Source organism: Felis catus, chromosome B2 (genome assembly GCF_018350175.1).
Source record: "Felis catus isolate Fca126 chromosome B2, F.catus_Fca126_mat1.0, whole genome shotgun sequence".
Classification (NCBI taxonomy): domain Eukaryota; kingdom Metazoa; phylum Chordata; class Mammalia; order Carnivora; family Felidae; genus Felis; species Felis catus.
Genome location: NC_058372.1, coordinates 66778311 through 66802655, shown reverse-complemented (window position 1 = coordinate 66802655; position 24345 = coordinate 66778311). Strand labels below are relative to the sequence as shown.

The following is a 24345-nucleotide window of genomic DNA, read 5'->3' as shown; positions in this document are numbered from 1 at the left end:
GGCTTTCCAGAGGAATTCTCCCAAACATTTAAAAAAGAGTTAATATCTATTCTTTTGAAGCTCTTACAAAAATAGAAATGTAAGGAAAACTTTCAAACTGATTCTATGAGGCCTGCATTACCTTGATTCCAAAATCAGACAAAGATCCCACCAGAAAGAACTATAGACCAATTTCCCTGACGAACCTGTATTCAAAAATTCTCAAGATACTAGCAAACTGGATCCGACAATACATTAAAAGAATTATTCACCACAATCAAGTGGGATTTATTCCTGGGATGCAGGAATATCCACAAATCAATCAATGTGATACATCACATTAATAAAAGAAAGAATAAGAACCACATGATCTTCTCAACGGATGCAGAGAAAGTCTTTGACAAAATACAGCATCCTTTCTTGATAAAAATCCTCAAGAAAGTAGGGATAGAAGGATCATACCTCAAAATCATAAAAGCTATATATGAAAGACCCACCACTAATATCATCCTCAGTGGGCAAAAACAGAGCTTTCCCCCTAAGGTCAGGAACATGACAACTCTCACCACTGTTATTCAACATAGTGTTGGAAGTCCTAGCCTCCAGAATCAGACAACACAAAGAAATAAAAAGCATCCAAATTGGTGAGGAGGAAGTTAAACTTTTACTCTTCACGGATGACATGATACTCTATGTGGAAAACGCAAAAGACTCCACCAAAAACCTGCTAGAACTCATATATGAATTCAGCAAAGTCATAGGATTAAAATCAATGTACAGAAGTTGGCTGCATTTCTATACACGAATAATAAAGCAGCAGAAAGAGAAATCAAGGAATCGATTTCATTTACAATGGCACCAAACACCATAAAATACCTAGAAATAAGCCTAACCAAAGAAGTGAAAAATCTATATGCTGAAAACTATAGAAAGCTTATGAAAGAAATGGAAGAAGACGCAAAAAAATGGAAAAATATTCCATGCTTCTGGATAGGAAGAACAAATATTGTTAAAATGTTAATACTACCCAAAGCAATCGACACATTCAATGCAATCCCTATCAAAATAACACCAGCATTCTTCACAGAGATAGAACAAACAATCCTAAAATTTGTATGGAACCAGAATGGACCCCGAATAGCCAAAGCCATCCTGAAAAAGAAAACCAAAGCTAGAGGCATCATAATTCCAGATTTCAAGTTGTATTACAAAGTTGTACTCATCAAGACAGTATGGTACCAGCACAAAAACAGACACTCAGATCAATGGAACAGAATAGAGAACCCAGAAATGGACCCACAAACATATGGCCAACTAATCTTTGACAAAGCAGGAAAGAATATCCAATGGAAAAAAAGGCTCTTTTTAGCAAATTGTGTTGGGAAAACTGGGCAGCAACACGCATAAGAATGAACCCGGACCACTTTCTTACACCATACACAAAAATAAACTCAAAATGGATGAAATATCTAAACTTAAGACAGGAGGCCATCAAAATCCTAGAAGAGAAAACAGGCAACAATCTTTCTTGACCTTGGCCGCAGCAACTTCCTACTTGACATTTCTCTGGAGGCAAGGGAAATAAAAGCAAAAATGAACTATTGGGGCCTCATCAAGATAAAGAGTTTCTGCAGAGCGAAGGAAACCATCAGCAAAACTAAAAGAATGGGACAACTGACAGAATGGGAGAAGATATTTGCAAATGGCATATGAGATAAAGGGTTAGTATCCAAAATCTCTAAAGAACTTACCAAACTCAACAGCCAAAAAGCAAATAATCCAGTGAAGAAATGGGCAGAAGACATGAATAGACACTTCCAAAGAACACATCCAGATGGCTAACAGACACATCAAAAATGTTCAACATCACTGATCATCAGGGAAATACAAATCAAAACCACAATGAGATACCACTTCACACCTGTCAGTATGGCTAAAATTAGCAACTAAGGCAACAACAGATGTTGGCAGGATGCAGAGAAAGAGGAACACTTTTGCACTGCTGGTGGGAATGCAAACTAGTGCAGCCACTCTGGAAAACAGTATGACGGTTCTGCAAAGAATTAAAAATAGAAGTACCCTACAACCCAGCAATTACACTACTAGGTATTTATCCAAAGGATACAGGAGTGCTGTTTCGAAGGGGCACATGCACCCTGATGTTACAGCAGCACTATGGACAATAGCCAAAGTATGGAAAGAGCCCAAATGTCCATCAACTGATGAATGGATAATGAATATGTGGTATATATATACAATTGACAAGTACTCAGTGATCAAAAAATGGAATCTTGCTATTGGCAACAACATAGATGGAACTAGAGTGTATTATGCTAAGTGAAATAAGCCAGTCAGAGAAAGACAAATATCACATTATTTCACTCAGATGTGGAATTTAAGAAACAAAACAGATGAACACATGGGAAGGGAAGGAAAAATAATATAAAAACAGAAAGTGAGGCAAGCCATAAGAGACTCTTAAATACAGAGAACAAACTGAGGGTTGCTGGAGGGGTGCTGGGTTGGGGGGATGGACTAAATGGGTGATGGGCATTAAGTAGGACACTTGTTGGGATGAGAACTGGGTGTTATATGTAAGTGATGAATCACTAAATTTTATTCCTGAAATCATTACACTATATGTTAACTAACTTGGATTTACATTAATAACAAAGAGTAAAATATTGAATACTTTCCCCTAAGATGGAGAGCAGCCCAAGGATGACTTGCTCCCACAACTCGTATTCAGCCCAGGGCTGGAAGTTTTAGCCAGTGCGGTAAGACAATAAAAGAATATAAAAGGCACAGAGACCAGTAAAGAAGAAACAAAACACTGCTTATTTGCAAATAACATGATTGTGTTTGTAGAAAATCCCCCAAAATCTACCAAGGAAAATTTTTAAAAACCTGTGGAACTAATAAATGAATTCAAAAGTTTGCAGAATACAAGATTAAAAATTAAAAAATCAATTGTATTTCTATATACTAGCAATGGACAGTAAAATTAAATATATAATAGCATGTTAAATTGTTCAAAAAATGAAATATTTAGAAGTACAAATCTAATAAAGCACATAAAGGACTTCTATGCTAAAAACTACAAAGTGCTGGTAAAATTAAAGATCTAAATAAGTAAAGAGATATGGTGTGTTTATGTACTGAAAGACACAATACAGTAAAGATGTCAGTTATCTTCAAATTGACATAAGGTTTTAACATATCTTTCTCAAAATAACAGCAAGAGTTTGTGTATATGAGGACAAGATCATTCTAAAGTTTACATAGGAAGGCAAAAACCCCAGAAGAGCTACAACAACTTAGAAAAAGTAGAATAAAATGGGAGGAATCAATCTACCCAGTTTTAATATTTATTAGATAGCTACTATAATCAAAACTATATGGTACTGACAGAGAGACAGATAAATAGATCAATGGCTTAGAATAGAGAACTCAGAAACAGACATACACAAATATGCCTCCCTCAGTGGATGAGGGATAGCCTTTTCAACAAATAGTGCTGAAGCAACTGGACACTCTTGGCCCATGTCTCAAAATGGATCACTGACTTAAATATAAAATGTAAAAGAATGAAACCTGAATTAAAAAATCATTTGAGATCTAGGATTAGATAAAAAGTTCTTAGACTTGACACCAAAAGCACTGTCCATAAAAGAATAATGTGATAAATTGGACTTCATCAAAATTAAATACTTTTGCTCTGCATCCCTGACTAGAGGATGAAAATGCAAGCTATGGATGAGAAGAAAGTATTTGCAAAACACATATTCAACAAAGGGCTAATATCTAGAATATATAATAAATTATCAAGACTTAAATATATATTTATTTTATATATATATATATATATATATATATATATATATATATATATAATTAGAAATGGGCAAAATACCTAAACTGACATTTCCCTGAAAATGAAATACAGATGGCAAACAATCACATGAAAAGATGTTTAACATCATTAGCCATTAAGAAAATGCAAATTAAAACCATAACAAGATATCACTACACCCCTATCAGAATTGCTAAAATAAAAAATAATGACAATACCAAACATTGGCAAACATGTAGATAAAGTAGATAACTCATACACTGCTAGGGGAATGATACAGCTATTCTGGAAAACAGATATTTCTTAAAAAACTAAACATGCAACTACCATACAACCTCATAATTCAGAGAAATGAAAACTTATGCTCACACAAAAACTTGTGCATAAATGTATGAGCATCTTTATTAATAATAGAGAAATCCTGGAAACAATCCAGATATCTTGAAAGGATGAATGGTTAAAGTGTGGTACATCCATACCATGGTATACTACTTAGCAATAAAAAAGAACAACCTACTGATACATGCAACAATCTGTATGAACCTCCAGAGAATTGTGCTGAATGAAAAAAGCTAATCTCAATAAATTACCTACTGTATGATGCTATTTATATACATCTTGAAATGTCAAAACTACAGAAATGGAGAACAGGTTAGTGGTTTTCAGGGGTCAAGAATTAGGGAAGGAAAGTGAATTGGGGTGCAAAAGGGCAACAAGAGGGATCTGTGTGGTGACGGAAATGTTCTATATCCCAATTATGTCAATGTCCACTTCCTAGTTATCTGGTATATATCCTGGTACTATAGTTTTACAAGATGTTACCATTGGGGAAAGCTAGACAAAGGTTGCATGGGATTTCTCTGTATTACTTCTTACAACTGCATGTGAACCTATAATTATCTCAAAAAAAAAGTTTAATTACTAATGGAGATAAGGGGTACCTAGGTGGCTCAGTCTGTTAAGCATCTGACTCTTGATTTCAGCTCAGGTCACGATCTCATAGTTCATGAGTCTGAGTCTCGCTTCTGGCTCTGCATTGACAGTGTTGAGCCTGCTTGGGATTCTGTCTCCCCTCTCTCGCTGCCTCTCCTCCACTGGCATTCTCTCTCTCTCTCTCTCTCTCTCTCTCTCTCTCTCTCTCTCTCTCACACACACACACACACACACACACACACACACACACAAATAAACATTATTTTTAAAAAAGCATTCAGCTTAAAAAGTAGGAGGTAAGGATGTAATATTAAGAATAAATTTATGACAATAAATTTGACAGTTAGATGAAATAAACTTCCTGGAAAACACACCATAAAACTCAGTCAAGAAGAAACACACCATCAAACTAAATACCTCTATAATCATTGAAAAACTTGAATTGTAGTTAATATTCTTCTACAAAGAAAGCTCCAGGTCTAAACTGTTTTACTGGGAAATCCTACCAATGTTCAAGCAAAAAATAAGGCCAATTCCATATAAATTATTTGACGAAGTTGAAGAAAAGGGAATACTTCCCAATTATTCTATGAAGCCAACTTTACTCTGATACCAAACCAGAGAAAGACATCACAAGAAAAGAAAATCACAGACAAATATTTCTCATGAATGCAGATGCAAACATTGTTAACAAAATTGTATCAAATCCAATCCAGAAATATATATTACATAATACAGCATGACCAATTTAGATTTATCCTGGATATGCAAAGTTGGTTTAACAATCACTTGGGGGAAAAAAAAGCATTTTATAAAATTTAGCATTCATTTGTAAAAAGTGAAAAAAAAAAAAAAACCTCAGTGAACTAGAAATAAAAGGGAACCTCCTCAACATAAGAAAAGGCATCTAAGAAGATCTACAACTGATATACCTACCAGTGAAGCCTGAATGATGTTCCCTTAGTATCTGGAACAAAACAGTGATGTTTGCTTTGACCATTTCTATTCAAAATTGCACTGGAGAAATAAAATGAAAAAAAGAAACAAAAAGAAACCAGACTGGGAAAAAAAAGAAAAACTATATTTATTTACAGGCAACATGATCATCTATGTAGAAAATCTGATGAAATATACATAGTTCCTAAACATCTTAAGTTAATTTAGTAATTTTTCAGGATAAAGATAAATATACAAAAAAATGGATTTCTCCATACTAATAACAATATTATTTGAAATTTTAAAAATATTTATAATAGTATCAAATTTATGAAACATAATTTTTGTGTGCTCTTATTTTTTCCCTTTTTTAAATTTAAATTTTAGTTAACATAGAGTGCAATATTGGTTTTAGAATTAGAATTCAGTGATTCATCACTTACATATAACACCCAGTGCTCATCACCACAAGTGCCCTCAGTACCTATCACCCATCTAGCCCCTCTCCCAAACACTTCCCTCCATCAACCCATAGTTTGTTCTCTATTATTAAGAATCTCTTGTGGTTTGTTTCCCTCTCTCCTCCCCCACCCTTCCCATATGTTCATCTGTTTTGTTTCTTAAATTCCACATATGAGTGAAATAATATGGTATTTCTCTTTCTCTGATTGACTTATTTCACTTAGCATAATAAATTCTAGCTCCATCCATGTAGTTGCAAACAGCAAGATTTCATTCTTTTCATTCTTTTTGATGGCTGAGTTTTGATTCCATTGTATATATACACCACATCTTCTTTATCCATTCATCAGTCAATGGGACACTTGGGCTCTCTCCATATAGTTTGGCTATTGTTGATAATGCTGCTATAAATATTGGGGTGCATGTACCCCTTTGAGTCTGTATTTTTTATTCTTTGAGTAAATACCTAAATAGTGCAATTGCTAGATCATAGGGTAGTTCTATTTTTAGTTTTTTAAGGAACCTCTGTACTGTTCTGCAGAGTGCCTGCACCAGTTTGCATTCCCACCAACAGTGCAGGAGGATTCCCCTTTCTCCACATCCTGGCCAACACCTGTTGTTTCTTGTGTTGTTAATTGTAGCCATTCTGACAGGTGTGTGGTGGTATCTCATTATGGTTTTGATTTGCATTTCCCTGATGATGAATGACATTGAGCATATTTTCATGTGTCTGTTAGCCTTCTGGATGTCTTCTTTGGAAAACTGTTTATTCATGTCTTCTGCCCATTTCTTCACTGAATTATTTGTTTTTTTGGCTGTTGAGTTTGATAAGTTCTTTATAGATTTTGGATACTAAGCCTTTATCTCACATGTCACTTGCAAATATCTTCTCCCATTCTGTAGGCTGCCTTTTAGTTTTGCTGATTGTTTCCTTCGCTGTGCAGAAGCTTTTTAACTTGATGAAGTCTCAATAGTTCATGTTTGCTTGTTTCCCTTGCCTTTGGCAACATGTCTAGTAAAAAGTTGCTGCAGCCGAGGCCAAAGAGGTTGCTGCCTGTGTTCTTCTCTAGGATTTTGATGGTTTCCTGTGTCACATTTAGGTCTTTCATCCATTTCAAATTTATTTTTGTGTGTGGTGTAAGAAAATGTTCAGTTTCATTCTTCTGAATGTTGCCGTCCAGTTTTCCCAACACCATTTGTTATAAAGACTGTCTTTTTCCCATCAGATAGTCTTTTTTGCTTTGTTGAAGATTAGTTGACTGTATGGTTGATTGCTACAACTAATACATGAATTCAGCAAAGTCACAGGATATAAAATCAACATGTAGGGGCCCCTGGATGGCTCAGTCAGTTAAGTGTCTGACTTCGGTTTGGGTCATGATCTCACGGTTTGGTTTGTGAGTTCGAGCTCCATGTCGGGCTCTGTGCTGACAGCTCAGAGCCTGGAGACTGCTTCACATTCTGTGTCTCCCTCTCTGTGTCCCTTCTCTGCTCTCACTCTCACTCTGTCTCTCTCTCTCTCTCTCTCTCTCTCTCTCTCAAAAACAAATAACCATTAAAAAAGTTTTTTTAAATCAACATGTAGAAATCTGTTGCATTTCTATATAACAACTATGAAGTAACAGAAAAAAGAAATCAAGGAAGCTATTTGCAATTGCAAATAAAACTATGATACCTAGGAATAAACCTACCTAAAGAGGTAAAAGATCTATGCTCCCAGAACTATAGAACAGTTATGAAAAATTTGAAGAGGACATAAAGAAATGGGAAAGCATTCCATGCTCATGGACTGGAAGAACAAACATTGTTTGTTCTATACTACCCAAGTGTAGTGTCTATACTACCCAAAGCAATCTACACATTTAATGCAATCCCTATCGAAATACCACCAGCATTTTTCACAGAGCTAGAACAAAAAATTCTAAATTTTTTATGGAACCACAAAAGACCCCAACTAGCCAAAGCAATCCTGAAAAAAAAAAAACTAAAGGCATCATGATTCTGGATTTCAAGCTATATTACAAGTCTATAGACACCAAGACAGTATGGAACTGGCACAAAAACAGACATAGAGATCAATGGAACAGAATAGAAAACCCAGAAATGGACCCACACTATATGGTGAAACATAATTTTTAGCATCAAAATTAAAACCATTTTTTCTTTGAAGACATATGTAAGAAAATGAAAAGATAAAGCAGAGATTGGGAGAAAGTGTTGCAAAACATACATCTGACAATGGGGCTCATATATGGTGAATATATAAAAAAACTAATACAACATAATTATAAGAAAACAACCCAATCACAAAATAGTCAAAAGATTTGAGCAGAAAATATACAAATGTTAAATAATCATATGAAAAGATGTTCAACATTTCTAGACATCAGGGAAGTGAAAATTAAAACCACAATGATACATCACTATACATCCCTAAAAGAGCTAAAATTCAAAAGACTGACAATATCAAATGTTGGTGAGGATGAGGAGCTACTGTAATCCTCATTGTTAATAGAAGTGGAAATGGTACTGCCACTTTTGGAAAATTAGTATGACAGTACCTTACAAAGTTTTAGATACACTTATCATAGGACCCCAATATTCTATTTCTGGATATTTATCCAAGACAAATGAAAACATGTCTACATAAACACATGTACACAAATGTTCATTGCAGCATTACTCGTAATAGCCAAATACTAGAAATAATCCAAACGCCTGTCAACTGGTGAATGGATAAACAATTTGTGATATATCTATAGAATACTACTTGACAATAAAAGAAACAAAATATTAATGTCTACAGCAACATGGATGAACCCCCAAACCATTATGCTAAATCACAGAAGTCAAACTCTAAATGCAAATACTATATAACTCCATTTCTATGAAATTCTAGAAGAAGAAAAATATAGAAGTAGCAGAAATCAGAATAGTGGTTGCCTATAGCCAAGGATCACAGGAGAGAAACACCTGCAGAGGTACAGAAGAAAACTGTTTAGGGTGACTTTGATGGTGGTTACAGAACTCTATACCATGAACAAAATTCAGCCAACTATGCATTTAAAATAGGTACATTTTAATGTATGAAAACTATACTTCCATTAAGCTGAGGTAGGTAGGGTAGGTAGGTAGGTAGGTAGGTAGGTAGGTAGGTAGGTAGGTAGACAGACAATGATAGACAGAGATAACCAGCAGTAATGCCCCTCAAAATGGTCCTCTGACTGCAATAACTTACTGTGTTAGTGGTCTACTCAAATTTGAAAACTTTTGCCAGCACACTCCTCCTAACCTACCATGGCCACCATGCAGTTTGAACAGCCAGCTGTTAGGTTGACACAACTTGGCAAAATGCAACTTTTCAAAGGTATTTCTTTGAATTCATTTAGGAATAGAGGGGCGTCTGCAAAAGTATCCTCAACTGATGGTTTAAAACTGAACAAGTACTTTCTTAAGCAGTTCTGTAATTTCTCACTTTCATTGTGAGTCCTACTGAAACATAATAATCATTTTATTATTCTAGTACCTTTGTTGGCACCATACAAAATATAATACTTTCCATAGATGGGCCCCAAATGTACATCTGGTTTCTTTCTTTTTCTTGTTTTGTTTTTTAAGTCTTTGATGAAGTTTGGAACTTCTGACTCATAGACCCTTTGCAAAGGCTGACTCTTTTTTTCCCCTCCATTTTGTGAGTATTAAGTATGGTTTACTTCTTTGATATGCATATTTCCATTTACTGTATTTTAAATGATTTGTCTAATATCTTGACAGCTATTCTAGCAATGTATTATTTTTAACTTATCTGAGAATCTTCTGAGAAAAGTACAGAAAATTCAAATTTGCTCTTTCTTACTGACTTCTTTGAATATAAGAGAGTAAACATAATTATATGATAAATACTAAGTTGCAACTATTAACAAAAATGTTTAAATATAAATGTAAGCAGAAAGTAAAAGCAAAATTGCTAGAGGCATATATGATATGAGAGAATTAATACATGATCCAATAATCAGTAATTATAACACATACCATAATGGTAGAGTTAAAAAGAAAAATAAAATGTTGATATCAATTCTAAGAAGCTTACAATCTCAATGCTGAGACAAAACACAATTGTGTGAAATTTTTAGTTAGCATTTAATGTAACATTTTATTTTACATGGGGAAAGTGTTTCCCCTGGTCTTTCCCAGAACTTATTTGAAACAAGTTTTTATTAGTGCCCCCTTTTCCCCCACCTAGACCGGTCTACTGAAACCAGAAATAGAAATAGAAACCAGAAATAGAAAAAGAAATGCATAGGATGTTGGGGTTTTTTTTAACTTAAAAAATTTTTTATTTTAGAGAGAGAGAGAAAGCATGTGAGCTGAGGAGAGGGGCAGAGGGAAAGAGAGAGAGAAAAAAAGGGAGAGAGAGAATCTTAAGCAGGCTTCATGCTCAGCATAGAGCCTGAAATGGGGTTCGATGCCATGACCCTGGGATCATGACCTGAGCTGAAATCAAGAGTCAGATGCTCAATCAACTGAGCCATCCAGGTGCCCCAGAAGGTTTTTCTAAAAGAATTACTATCTTGTGATATAAGAAAAACATAGCAGAGGTAATATAAGATGAATAATAGTGAAGTTTCTTTTTCAACTGATTCCTTTCAAATTTAAGTGCAAAGTTTTTTATTGTCTCAAAATTACTTGAAAATCCTATGTATGTTTGTATGAATAGAATGAATATATTCTTTATTTAAATTTGAGTTAGTTAACATATAGTATAATATTGGTTTCAAGAGTAGAATTTAGTGATTCATCACTTACATGTAACACTCAGTGCTCATCCCAAAAAGTGCCCTCCTTAATGCCCATAACCCTTTTAGCCCATCCCTCCACCCACCTCCCCTCCATCAACCCTCAGTTTGTTCTCTGTATTTAAGAGTCTCTTAGGGTTGGCCTCCCTCTCTGTCTTTATCTTATTTTATTTTTCCTTCTCTTCCCCTCTATTCATCTGTTTTGTTTCATAAATTCCACATGAGTGAAATGATATGATATTTGTCTTCCTCTGACAGACTTATTTTGCTTAGCATAGTACACCCTAGTCCCATCCATGTCGTTGCAAGTGGCAAGATTTTGTTCTTTTTGATTGCCAAGTAATATATCATTGTGTGTATATGTGTGTGTGTGCCGCATCTTATTTATCCTGAGTATATTTTATTGAAATATATTTATCATATAACACATAAATTTAAGGTCTACCACATTTTGTTACATTCATATATAATTACTGCCATTGTTGCAATAATTAGCACCTCTGTCACATTACATAATTATCCTAAGTGGTTAGGTTAATCGTTTATTAGCAAGTTTGTTGATTATAATAAAATATTGTTGCCTATATTAACCATGTTGTGCATTACATCTCTAGAGCCTATTTACTACCCCTTGTAAGTCTGTACTTGTAAACAACAATTGTCCTATGCCCATTATAATTGCCATTTTAATCTCTGTTTTTATGAGTTTGGCTTTTTTAGATTCCACCTAAAGTGATATCATAGGGTACTTGTCTTTCTTTGACTTATCTCACTTAAAGGCATGATGTGCTCAAGGACCATCCATGTTGTCACAAATGGAAGGATGTACTCCTTTCTCATTGACGGAATAATGTTCCCATATATGTGTGTGTGTGTGTGTGTGTGTGTGTGTGTGTGTGTGTGTGTACACAGACCACATCTTCTTTATTCATCCATTGATGGGCATTTAGGTTGTTTCCAAATTTTGGCTATTGTGAATAATGCTGCAATAAACATAGAAGTGCAGGTATCTCTCTGAAATCCTGTTTTCATTTCCTTTCAATGTATGTCCAGAAGTGCGATTGCTGGATCATATGGTAGTTCTATTTTTAATTTTTTGATGAAACTCCATATTTTTTCCATACTGGATGAACCGATTTACATTCCCACCAATAGTGTACGAGGCTCCCGTTTTCTCCACATCCTCACCAGTACTTGTTATCGCTTATCTTCTTGATAACATCTATTCTAACAGATATGAGGTTAGGTCTCATTGTGGTTTTGATTTACATTTCCCTAATGATTAGTGGTGTTTATGTTTTCTAATTATCCAACAATCTAGACTTCTAAAATGACGCATTAAATAAGTTTGTTTTCCTCGCCTCAAAGAACATACAATATGAAAATACTTGTGGTCTAACAGTAGTTCTCACAAATCACTAGTATTGGCTTGAAGGAATTGTATAAATGAAACTCTTTTTTTGCATAGGATATAAACAAAAGATTTAAAAAAGATCTATAATTGCACAAGATTACAGGCATTGAAGTTCAGTTTTGAGAAAAATGGATAGGAGAAGAAAAGTCAAAAATTAACTGAAATGAAAAACAGAGAGAAGTTTGACTACTATACTGATTCATAATTTCTGTTTATGAAAATGCCATGACTATAAGAACCTTGAAAGTAGACACTATGTCCTACTCATTTTACATTCTTACCATTGGACGTGGCACCTGGTATCTAACAGGAATGAATAGATGAGTTAATGAGTATTCTTTCTCTCTGTCCCTCTCTTTGTCTCTCTCTTTGTGTGTGTGTGTGTCTGTCTCTGTCTCTCTGTCTCTGTCTCTCTTTCTCTCTCTCTCTCACACACACACACACAAACACACACACACACACACACACACACACACACACACACACACACACAAAATCCAGAATAGAACTGGGAGACATATGGTGGGACTCAGGCAAATAAAATGTATTTTGAATTATCTCTTTTATGATTTTAATGTTTGAAAACTGTTTAATAATTTAGCAAAAGCAGCTTCATTTATGTAAAACGTTTAAAAACTAGCAATTTCATGGTTTTATATAAATTTAATTAACGGTTGGCCCAGCATGAAAAGGAGTCACATTGACATTTTGCTCAATTCACGTACTAGAATGTTAGCCCTGGAAGAGGTCTGTGCTCCCAAGTGACTGAGCTCTAGGCAGTGGAATGTGTGTGAAAGTGACGTGTGCCCCTTCTGGCCTGGCCCAGAAGCTCCTCTCACATGTGTGCATTCCGCTCTTTGGAGCACTTCTCAGTGTTCTTCCACTCTCCTGGCCAACTGGGGCAGAGACAACCACAGTGGTTGTTAAGTCATGTATGGAGCATGGTAGAGTCTCTGTCAGCCTCAGTTGCTGATTGATCCCATCGAGAATTTCTGGTCCCACTGACCAGAAATACCACCACAAACCTTTATGTGAGTAAGAAACAGACCCCTATTGTTTCTGAGCCACACACATTTTGAGTTTATTTGAAAGAACACCTGATATTACCATAATACACCACCCTTTTCAATAGTCCTTAAATATCTGTCTAAAGTCATTCATTCCATTTTCATTCGACAACACTTTTTTTTTTCAGCACCTCATCACTATGTTTATGAAAGACAGGGAAAACAGTAAAACATATTTTTTGTCACCAAAGAATTCCCCAACTGGTTAGAAAAGGAAACAAGCAAACAAATAGTACAGGTTGTTGCAAAATACAATCTTGTATGCTATTAAAGCACATAGGAGGAATCATACAATTTGAGAGCTGGGGAGGTGACAGATCAGAGAAAGCTTCCTGGAGCAGGTGATATGTAAGCAACATTTTGAAGGATCAGTAAAAGTAATCAAGTGAAGAAAGAGGGGAAGGATATTTTAGGCCAAGGTTCCAGTCAGTTTGGTGCATAGTGAGTTTGGGGAGCTGTCAGTCATTATGAAGGCCCCGGGCATATGGAGAGAGGAACCTGTGAAGTGGGAGAGAAGGCAACATGCAGAGTGGAAAGGGATACCCGAAGCTGCTACACTGTCTGAAATGGTAAAATGCAAGTAGCCGCAATCCCCTGAGAGGCTTTGGCATTGACTATAAATAGGTTAGCTTGAGCAAGGAATGTTCCAATATCTGACCAAATGTTTAGGGGTATCTAACACATAATTTTTCCATCTACCTTCCTGTCAAGGCAAAAATACAGGAAGCAATATAAAAATTCTCTGCAAAAGCCAGGTTAGTTTTTCTTAGTTTTGTTTTCTTTTTTTGTTGTTGTTTATTAACTTTTGGATAATATATCAGAGCAAATTATTTGCATCTGTAACTTCATTTGCTAAATGAAGGGAAATAAATAGAAAGATAGATACATAGATACATAGATACATAGATAGAGGCTCCTGGGTGGCTCTGTCGGTTGAGCATCCATCACCTGGTTTTGATTTTGGCTCAGGGTCATGATCCCAGGGTCATGGGATTGAGCCCTGTGTTAAGTTTTGCGCTAAGCATGGAGCCTGCCTAAAGATTCTCCCTCTTCCCTCTGCCCCTTTCCTCCACTCTCTCTCTCTCTGAAATTAAAAATTATATTAATTAATTAATTAAATTTGCTACTCCATTGTTTCCATTGGCAGCTTATATAGATGCAAACAAATAAATATTAAGAATATTTGGATAGCATATACAATGAATGGTGAACACAATAGCATATTACAGTGAGAGAAATAGGTATATTTATTCCACTTCAATTACCTGGTGCCCAGAAGATCCCATACACAGGACATAAACATATGAAATACCTATAGGCAAGAGATAAAAAAAATTCTGATTTAGAAGAAAAAAATTGTCCCAATTTCTCATTAGGTTGACACACTGGAATTCATGCACACCATTGGTAATTCCATAGTTGTTGGGGGTCCAAGAGTGAGTCTTTACTGACATGAGACTGTTACTTGGCTTTTCTCTAGTCAATCGTCCCTAAAAATGTCCAGTGTTATGGGTATTTTTTAAAGTATTTAAAGAACCTGCTACTGCTGCTGTCGTTTGTCTTTAGCATTGACCTTTGTCTCTGCCTTTTCTGCCTCTGCGTGAATATCTAGTGAGTTTACTTTGGAAGCAGAATGACAGACAGCCATCACCACCAGCAGGGCTTCTTGAAATTGATGCAACAGAGACAGAGAGGCCTTATCCAAGAGTTAATAAAGACCACATTTAATTTTAAAAAAAAGAAAGAAAGAAAAGAAATCTCATTTCCTATTGCAAACTTTAGAAGGGCTTTCAGAATTGCTAGACTGAATGGAGTTGGTTTTAGAAAAGAACAAAAACAAAGTACAACTGGAGATACCTAGCTTGTAACAAAACTACCTGCCAAGAGAATCTTCTAAGTTCATTAGATGGAAAGCTGCCCTTCATTCTTGGAGATGAAAAATGTGGTCTTCTCTAAGGGACAGCTGGAACCCACATGTACTTCGCTAATCATGCATAGCCTTGAAAAGAATCTGAATCCTTTTCTTATTTTTGTCATGGCTTTTTTGGCCACCACCTGCTGTGTCCCTGAGGCTCACCCCAGGAATTCTGTGGCCCCATTTCTATCCTTAATAAACTTTCCTCTCAGACCCGGAGATGAAATATACCCTTTCCTGAGCGTATGCAGAGCAGGTGGTGGCAGGGGCTCTGCAGCTGCAGGGGCTGCCCTTCACGTCCGAAATGACAAAACGAAAGCAGCTGTAGGCCTCTTAGAGGTCTTCTGGCACAGAGTACAAACAGGTCACCCTGGGAAGTGAAAGCTCTCAAGAGGTTAAAATGCTCTGTGTTCCTCATTTGATGATCACACACGTTCCACACACACTGTTCTGCTGTGAAGTATTTTTTAAAACAACAACGCTTATGTTCACAGGCAGAAAAACAAGGAGAAAAGCAAAAATTCCCATTAGTAACATGGAGCTTCTAAAAATCAACCATTTGGACCATAGGAAAAATTGTAATGTTTCATTTTATTTTACCTGGCTGGGTGTCTTTACACCAGGAAGCCATAATCAATAATTCTAGATAACATGGAAATCCATAGATAGTCTGAGACTGTCAATAATCTATCAATGACCTATATCTATGAGGGAGAGAAATCACATTTCCAAGTTAAAAAAGCCAAAAGAAGAAGGATGAGAGAAGAAGGAGGAGGAGGGGTGGGGGGAAACCCCAAATACTTGAGGTTAAAATTAAGTTAAACTCCCATGCTATATACTAAAACAGTAGGTTTCAAAGTATAGTCCCTGAGCCAGCAACTCCTGGGAACATGTTAGAAATGTACATCTTCAGGCCCCACCTATTGAATCAGAAATCCTGGTTGGAGGATCCTGTATTTTAACACAACCTCCAGGTGATTCTGATGCACTCCAAACTTTAAGAGCTATAACCAAATTTTAACTTTTACTAATTAGTATTAAAACTACTACTGTAGCTAAAACAGGCCGGATTTAATTAACGGGTGGTAGGTGATTGAATAAGCACATTGTCTGAATGGGATAAAAAATATTCAAGAATGTAAGGAAGATAAAATGATTGGTGTTTTTATTTTGAATTATGCTATTTAAATTTACATTTGTAAATAACAAAGTCAGGGGCACCCGGGTGGCCAGTCTATTGAGTGTCCAACTCTTTTTTTTTTTTAATTTTTTTTTTAACGTTTATTTATTTTTGAGACAGAGAGAGACAAAGCGTGAATGCGGGAGGGTCAGAGAGAGGGAGACACAGAATCTGAAACAGGCTCCAGGCTCTGAGCCGTCAGCACAGGGCCCGACGCGGGGCTCGAACTCACGGACCGCGAGATCATGACCTGGGCCGAAGTCGGCCGCTTAACCGACTGAGCCACCCAGGAGCCCCAAGTGTCCAACTCTTGATTTCGGCTTAGGTCATGATCCCGGAGTTGTGGGAATGAGCCCCATGTCAAGCTCTGTGCTGAGTGAAGAGCCTGCTTAGGATCCTCTTTCTCCCTCTCCCTCTGCCCCTCTCCTCTCCTTGCACTCTCTATACAATAAAAATACATACAAACATATATACATACATACATAACAGTAAATAACAAAGTGTTTTGAACTTGCTAGAACAAGGGTGTATAGAGAGAGGAGTTAGAGACACTGATCTCTGAAGAGCTTGAATGCCAGAATCACCTGGTACCCTCTTTCTAAGCTAGACATGCCTTTCCTTTTTAACCACTAAAAATTCCTGCCACAGTGAGCCAGTGTACTGATCAGAGTATTTTTATACCTACCAAAAGAATTGGGGTAGGAAAATGCTGAAAAACATTAGATTCAAATATAACTCCAATGATAATAAATAAAAATAGTTGCAAATTATCTGATGCTTCTTTATACCAGCAGTGCACTGCGAACTTTAAAATTTTTAGCTTTAATCCCCACAACAACCCCTTAAACTGAATATTATCCCTATTCACAAGCTAGTGAACTATGATGTGGAGAGGTTAAGTAAATTATGTAAGGCTCCACACTTAGTAGCTGATATGGTCCGGATGTTTGAAGTCCAGCCCAGAGCCCATGCCTTTTTCTCAGAAACAGTGTTTGGGGTATGGTAGAGTACGTATGGCTACAGACACAGAATTGGTCATCACTGATACACAGCAAATAGCTGAAATTATTGCAAAAGGCAAAGATTCCTACTAAGAAGAGATGAGAACTAAGAACAGATGTCTGGGGAAATGACACTGGGACCAAGTTTTGGGTGACCAATCTTGGTTTGCTCAGGACAGAGGGCTTTCCTGGGGAAAGGAGACTTTTGGCACTAAATGTGGGATAGTCCCCAGAAAAATGGGACAATCGGCTATCCTCTAAGTGATGAAATAAGGGACAGTGAAAGAGAATGAGGAGCAATTGGAGAGCCAATGCATGGAGCATGGTGTCACAAAGGCTGAGTAGGTCTAGAACATCCAGAAGAAGTAAATGCTCATTAGCTTCAAAGACTTCAAAGAAGTCAAGAGTTAGAAGATGGAAAAAAGCATTTTAATCAAGTGGTGGTGGCCAAAGCCAATTTATTTATAGGCTTGAAAAAGAAATAGTTGATGAAGAAGAGGACCAAGAAGTCACAAATTACAGAAAAGAAATAAATATCAACTCAAGAGAGAGGTAGGGTTACAGAAGGATTATAGTCTGAGTATTAAGAATAGGGGAGACATGGGGCACCTGGGTGGCTCAGTCAGTTAAGCATCCAACATTGGCTCAGGTCATGATCTGCCAGGTCATGAGTCGGAGCCCCGCATCAGGCTCTGTACTGACAGCTCAGAGCCTAGAGCCTGCTCCATATTCTGTGTCTCCCTCTCTCTCTCTGCCCTCCCCCCACTCGTACTCTGGCTCTGTCTCTCTCAAAAATAAACATTAAAACAAATTAAAAAAAAAAAGAATAGGGGAGACATAAGCACATTTTTAAACTGAGAAGAGAGAAAGTAAGAGACTGGTTTACCCTACTGGAGATGAGGATTCATGGCTAGAGTGACATACCACAAGAGATAAACATGGAAGTTACCTCATACCCTTTTTATAAAAAGATGCACTATGTACCAGATAGAATCTGGGTGCGTTGTTTTAAATTAACATAGGGTGTCTGTTATTGACCAGGCTCTATAACCATTACATTTACTTATGCTGTCACATTAAACCTCTGCTGAAGAAGTCAAACAATCTCAAGAGAAATTTATTGGTGGCAGCACCTAAAAGTAAACATGGTTTCTTGAGAACTACAAATAAGGAGATCAGAGATATTTACTATACTAGATGCATTCACATTTCAAATGGTTTTCTTAACATTAGTTAGCAAAATTCTCTCTGAATGTTGACATATTTATATAAATAATCACAAATCAAGTTCTTATGAAGTGCAATTTGCCCTTCCTATTAAACTGTTGGATGTCTGGAAGACATAACCCTGTTTGTAAATATTAGCTTTCCTTTCTTTTTAATCCACTTCAGTTTCAAGCTAAACAGATGCAGGGAAGGTAAAAATTTTATCTGTAGCCTTCTAGTTTTCATACGCACACTCCAGATAAAGAAAACAAATATTATATATTTTTTAAAAGTCTGTCCTTACATAAAATTAGTTGTTCAAGTGACTTATGCCATTTAAGTTCAGTTTATGCTTTATAACTAAGTAAAACATGAAAATATTTTATCTGTACAAAACAGGAGATATAACTTCTGCACAATGTCTTAGAGCTCTGAACTATCTACAAATGCTCACCACAAATGAACTCAAATAGAAAAATTCCATAGACAAATAACTCAGAGTAATTTATGTCACAGATCAGGGGCTAAGCAAAGGTTAATGCCCCTCGGCTTACAGATGTGCAAACCAGTTTAAGAAGCTTTTCTTATACGGAACCAACGATTCATCTGATTTTTGTTCCCAAACTCATCAGAAAGTTAGTTTATTTTACAGAAAACAAAAAGTCTACACCAATTTTTCTCTGGAGGTTTTTTTTTTCCATTTATACTTATTTGCACACCAACAAAGCTCATTCTACCAAATCAATAGTTTCAAATATTTTAGATTGTCCTTTTGGTCAATAACACCGGTTTTCGTTTAAAGGCCATAAAAACCACAGGGAGTAAATGTAAATCTGTTTAAAATAGTTTGTATAGATACAAGCATGGTAATAAAGCTTGGGAATAGTTAATACATACTATTTTTATAATGGCAGTGATAGTGATGCTAACGTTAAATAATACCTTAAGTTACAATAATCATACTACTAAATTAACAGGTATGATATTATTAACATTTTACATTTTCTTCTTAATATAATAGCTCAAAAGAGCTGAATGTTCTGTACCCAAGAATTTCATAATATTTTAATCACTGGATTATGCCAGAAATAGAGATTTTAAGACCACACAGAATTACAAAGGTCAACTTCAAAGGTCAAAGAATCAACTGATGATTAATTCATCAATAAAGTCAAAGGACAAATCTGAATTTTATTTTTACACACTAGACCAATTGTTTGGCTGATGAAACTAATTTGATTCAATATTTTAAAGGAAAAAACAATTTACCATTTAAATAACTACCATGGTACTGGCTCCTATGAAACCCCATGTGTTTTTATTTGATAAGGTATACACAATAATATAAAACTATAATTACAGTTAAAACATCATTATTTGTCATTGAAAAAACATTAAATCACAGAAATTCCTTGGTTCTGAAACTCTCAGACTTACTTTTAATGAATTGAAGTATTCAAGTTAACGTTGCAACTGTATAAACACTAAAAAATGTTGCACCTGTGACTCCACAAATAAAAACAGAATTGTAATTTTAATGAAACACTGTATAGTAAATGCCTTAAAGAGATTACAATCCACTAACATAAAATATTTTAAAACTTTTATTTTCGGGGCGCCTGGGTGGCGCAGTCGGTTAAGCGTCCGACTTCAGCCAGGTCATGATCTCACGGTCTGTGAGTTCGAGCCCCGCGTCGGGCTCTGGGCTGATGGCTCAGAGCCTGGAGCCTGTTTCCGATTCTGTGTCTCCCTCTCTCTCTGCCCCTCCCCCGTTCATGCTCTGTCTCTCTCTGTCCCAAAAATAAGTAAACATTGAAAAAAAATTAAAAAAAAAAAAACTTTTATTTTCTAATAGTCCAATAGATTCCAGCATATTATTTACTCTCTATAATCAGTCACACTGTCTTTCATTCAAGAAGAATCACTGCTTGCCAGCCACTATGCTCTGGACTAAGCGGAATAAATGGCCAAGTGCCACTGTCAGGAAGCCTTGGTTGACTGGTAAAGCAGAAGATAGCAACCAAAATGTTGCAACATTTCGAATAAAAAAGTACCTATTAGAAAAGCCATCTGTGTATATAATTAAGTTCAGTGAAGTCCTCAACTAGGAGAATTATGGCTAGGAATTTTGCTAAACAAATTTAAAATAAGTATTATAATAAGAAGCATGTGTATTATATTATACCCTGTCCTCCAAAACAGTGTCACAGAACATCAAAGCTGTAAATTTTCATAGGTATTTTTGTTAGGACACTAAATTATTTTAATATTTTGCAACTCCCATCTGTTATAAATCTTAGAAAATATTTACTGGATAATCTTTTTTCATTAATGAAAGAGCTGCCAAAATGGTACTAATTCTCAAACTGGTATTAATTATTGAAATATCATAAAATTTGTTATAAAAGAAATGCTTACTTCCCTACCTTTCCCCAAAATCACAAATAGAAAATGTTAGAAACTAGATAATATGTCACTATAGTGACAGCAAGACTGAAGAGACTAGAGGGTTTGCATTTATATTTCTTTTAGAAGAAGGAGCTGAATTTTAGAAACACTACATTACAGTTTCTTTCATAGAAGAGAAGAGCTTTCAGCATCTGGTGTGTTTTGGGGTTTTTTCTCTTTTCAACCTGCACCTCCCACTATAAAAGGGGAACAGAATACATAATCCCAAAAGATGCCACTTTGGCATGTGGATTATTTTGAGCTTAAGGCAAATCAAAACCCAGAAGAGTCAAGAAAACTTGTACCTTTCTCTTAACTACCTAAAAGAATTTAGTTAGGGGGCTTGGCTCAGAGAGGGAGCCCTTACCAGAGATAACTTTGATCTGAATGAACTATCAGTGTGGCAGAACAAATTATCTCATTACCAAACATCTGCTATTTTTTTAAGATTTAACTGAAGTACAGTTGACACACAATGTTACCTTAGTTTCAGGTATATAACATAGTGACTTGACAAGTCCATACATTATGTTATGCTCACCACAAGTGTACTACCATCTGTCTCTATACAACACTATTACAATATCATTGACTGTATTCCTATGCTGTGCCTTTTATCCCCGTGACTTACTCATTTCATAACTGGAAGCCTGTATCTCTCCCTCCCCTTCACCCATTTTCCCACCCCCTTCCCATCTGGTAACCATCAGTTCATTCTTTGTATTTATGGGTCTGTTTTTGCCTTTTGTTTATTTGTTTGTTTTGTTTTTAGATTCCACATACAGGTGAAATCATATGGCATTTGTCTTTCTCTGTCTGACTTATTTAACTTAGCATAACACCCTCTAAGTTCATCCATGTTGTCACAAATGGCAAAACATCTGCTCTTCCTTATTGTCCTATAAATCACCCTCCTTCCCTTCAAAGCCCCGGGCTCCTACCCCATTCTTTACCTCAGGATGGCACATAAATCTCAATTGTCTGACTTGTCCTTGGGTCTTATATACTCATGAAGATCCTATACATATGTAATTAAATTGTTTTATTCCTGTGAATGTCTTGTATCAATTTACCAGCCAAAGAACCTAGAAGGATAAAGGAGAAATTTTTCTCCCCAACACTATTTAATTATATTTTATTGTACAAATAAATTACTCCCCTTTCTCTCCTCGAGTCTTTCTCCAAGTATTGTATTCTGTCCCTCGGCAACCCTTAATCATCTTCCTAAATAGGCAGCAATATAAGATTCAAGAAACTTGGTTTATCGACTGGTCTTGCCATTTACTTTGTTATCTATTCATTTTCCTTCTCTTTCAGACTCTTGTATGAAAAGTGAAAAAAGTCCTAAAAAGTCCCTGCCAGTCTATCACTAGGGGTTGAGAGTGTTGTTTGTATTTGAGCATAATACAAGAGGTAAACATTTTTGCATCTTAGTTTTTAGAGAATTTTTTTAGAGAAATTTTGAAGGGCTCAGGATTGGTCTCGAATTGTTCCCATGTCAGAAAAGCTTTCCAGAGTTGGTGAAGGAACCAGGATCCCACACAGTCAGGGAGAGCTTGGATTATAATCGATTCACTACTGCTACTTCTTCTTATTATCTCAAGGATGCCAGTGTTTTAGTTAGTCCCTTTGGCAAAATAAATGCTAATACAGGTCTAGGACATACTCAAGTGTGAAGGCTCACTGGCCCACCTTCCATCAGTTTCCACAGTTCTCTGAGGGACGACAACCCATCACTTTGAAGTCTGGTTCAATCAAGTAAGCTGACCTCACTTGGGTTCTTAGTATCACAAATCTTAGCTCTTGCATGATTTAAAAATTTTTCATATGTAGCCATTTCCTAAATGCCAGCCATATCACACTTGAAATCTTTGTCTCTACTCCGTCTCTGTAAACTTCATCAGTACCAGAAATTGGGCACTTTCTCTTCTTTCCTCTTCAAATCTCAATTGCCAAGGGTTATTTGTACCTTGCATAACCTCTTAATCATACTCAACCTCTGAGGACAGCTACCTAGACTGTGTTCAGGGGCCCTACATCTACCTAAAAAAAAGTTTTTTGACTCATGGGCTCCGTTAGACTTCAGATCAACTTAGCTCCATCCTACTCCAACTTTCCCCAACCTTCTTTAGGATATTAGACCTATATGAACCATATTAACCTGACCTGTTTGCCCTCTGACTCTCAACTGTTTGGGCAATGGAGAGTATGACAGCCATATAAACGCACCTCTCAGGGGCGCTTGGGTGGCTCAGTCGGTTAAGCATCTTACTTTGGTTCAAGTCATGATCTCACAGCTCATGAGTTTGAGCCCTGCATCAGGCTCTGTGCTGACAGCTCAGAGGCTGGAGCCTGCTTCAGATTCTGTGTGTATGTGTCTCTCTCTGCCCCTCCCCTGCTCATGCTCTCTCTCTCTCTCTCTCTCTCAAAAATAAACATTAAATTTTTTTTAAATAAATGCATGTCTCAGATCTCCAAATGCAGGGCATGTAGTTACCTGACAGCCCCAGTTGCTGCATTCTGAAATCCATCACTGCATCTATATCAAGGATACACTTCCCAGCAGTTATTGAGGACAGCAGAGAAACTAAAAAAGGTCCATTCCTAAAAGATCTAGGACCTCTCTGGTGGATGGCTTTGGCTTGAGGACTTCCCAATAACTTTTTAAAACTTTATTTTAACTGCACCAGAGTCTGACTTGTCTTACCAAACATTCCTTCCTCCTCTCTTTCTACAGATGTCGGATGGTAGTCTGACAATGCTCACAGCCTCCTCCTGTTCCCTCTCTGTTTTCTCTCACAGGCATCTCCCTAATAAATCTACTGCACGACTAATGTCATTCATCTTAGTGTCTGCTTCTTGAACTAAGAGAGAGGATAAGATAGGAAGATGAGAATATTTATTTCCCTGAGTTCTTTGCTGCTAAGCCACACGTTGGAAGCTCCTATTAAGATGGCTTTCTTACAGCTTCAGGTTTTTCTGGGATGTATTAAGTGCTCAATCAACTTGTTCTTTCGGATGTGAGGTGGGTAGCAGCTCCATCTCATTTCTGTAAGTGGGGTGTTAAAGTCCCCTGCAATTACCACATTCTTATCAATAAAGTTGCTTATGTTTATGAGTAATTGTTTTATATATTTGGGGGCTCCGGTATTCGG

General features: G+C 36.4%; 1 long non-coding RNA gene across 3 annotated transcripts in view; it reads right to left on the bottom strand.

The window, feature by feature from the left end:
• Positions 1-24345, bottom strand: part of LOC111560482 — a 471269-nt gene that overhangs the window by 294396 nt on the left and 152528 nt on the right. The window contains exon 3 of one of the 3 annotated variants that reach the window (XR_006597918.1): positions 14706-14752. The exons of the other annotated variants lie outside the window; for them this stretch is intronic. This is a non-coding gene — a long non-coding RNA (uncharacterized LOC111560482). The remainder of the gene's footprint in view (positions 1-14705; positions 14753-24345) is intronic. 3 annotated transcript variants of the gene reach the window in all.